The sequence below is a fragment of the Macrobrachium nipponense genome, chromosome 12, assembly GCF_015104395.2.
Source record: "Macrobrachium nipponense isolate FS-2020 chromosome 12, ASM1510439v2, whole genome shotgun sequence".
NCBI classification, from domain to species: domain Eukaryota; kingdom Metazoa; phylum Arthropoda; class Malacostraca; order Decapoda; family Palaemonidae; genus Macrobrachium; species Macrobrachium nipponense.
Genome location: NC_087205.1, coordinates 25547059 through 25547720, shown reverse-complemented (window position 1 = coordinate 25547720; position 662 = coordinate 25547059).

Below are 662 nucleotides of genomic sequence, written 5' to 3'. Positions count from 1 at the left end.
ACAGCCAATCGCGATGGCTCGTTTTCGACATTGAAGCGTTGACCAAATGGCCCCTTTTGCCAGCAGGAGAGGATGATAATTGGCGTTCATGCAAAACTGGGCTGCAATGGATGGGCCCCTGGCAATAGCGCATTGTTGTGCTGTGTATAGACGTGGCTTGCGCGTGCACAACATTTCTTTGTGTGTACGTGTGTCCCCGTGTAAGCTCAGTTGCGTGCGACCCGTGTAAGTATGATAAGCTTTTTGCATCTCCCGTGAGCGTGTGCCTGAGAGCAATGGCGTGTGACTATGAAATCTGTGACGGTGCGTGACGGATCCCACAGGACACACACACACACACGCGCGCCCCAGGACACTCACTACGGGACAGCCCTCACTCTAGGACGCTACTCCAGCCTCGCTCGTGCAAACTCCTCCTCCTCCTCCTCCTCCAAATCAGAGGAGAGCTCTCGTTGCGCACTTCGACTCGCAAGTGTCCTTGAGGTTTACTCGAGATCCTGGATACTGGTTCGAAGTAGTACTAATAGTCTAACGGGTGCCAATGACGTGAAGAGCTCTGCACGTGCATATAGAGTACTACGTACTGAAGGACATATGCCATCTCCTTGGGGTACTCTGCCCTAACTAAGATTTCCACATGAAGTCAGTGTTTGAGATCAGTG